The sequence below is a fragment of the Trichechus manatus genome, unplaced genomic scaffold (assembly GCF_000243295.1).
Source record: "Trichechus manatus latirostris isolate Lorelei unplaced genomic scaffold, TriManLat1.0 scaffold00158, whole genome shotgun sequence".
NCBI lineage: Eukaryota > Metazoa > Chordata > Mammalia > Sirenia > Trichechidae > Trichechus > Trichechus manatus.
The window spans coordinates 5,872,152-5,873,049 of NW_004444094.1; positions in this window are offsets into that span (position 1 = coordinate 5,872,152).

Here is an 898-nt window from a genome sequence, read left to right on the forward strand (position 1 = left end):
AAAAGAATTATTTAATAGTTACAAGGGTGGGAGGAGGATCACTAACTAGATAGCAGACAAGTGTCAACTTTAGTGAAGCTGAGCACAACACACAATACAGGGGAAGTCAGCACAATTTGACCAAAGCAAAACCATAGAAGTTTCCTGGACACATCCAAACACCTTGAGGGACCAAGTAGCTGGGCTAGGGGCTGAGGAACATAGTCTCGGAGGACATCTAGGTCAATTGGAATAACATAGTTCATAAACAAAATTTTCTATATCCCACTTTGGTGAGTAACATCTAGGGTCTTAAAATCTTGTAAGTGGCCATCTAAGACACATCTATTGGTCCCATCCCACCCAGACCAAAGGAGAATGAAGAAAACCAAAGACACAAGGAAAATATTAGCCCAAAGTACTAAAGGACCACATAAAACATAGACTCCACCAGCCTGAGACCAGAAGAAATAGATGGTGCCCAGCTACCACCAATGACAGCTCTGACAGGGATCACAACAGAGAGTCCCAGACAGAGCAGGAGAAAAATGTAGAACAGAATTCAAATTCACAAAAAAAGACCAGACTTACTGGTCTGACAGAGACTGGAGGAACCTCCAAAACTATGGCCCCTGGACACTCTGCTAACCCAGAACTGAAACCATTCCTGAAGCCCGCTTTTCAGACAAAGATCAGATAGGCCTGTACAACAGAAACCACACACGAGAGGAACATGCTGCTTAGTTCAATCAAATATATAAGTCTGGGTGGGTAACTCCTGTCCAAAAGCAAGAGGAGAAGGCAGGAAGGGACAGCAACTGGACAAATGGCCACAGGGAACCCAGGGTGGAAAGGGGGAGCATGCTGTCACATTGTGGGGATTGCAACCAATGTCATAAGACAATATGTATATAAATTT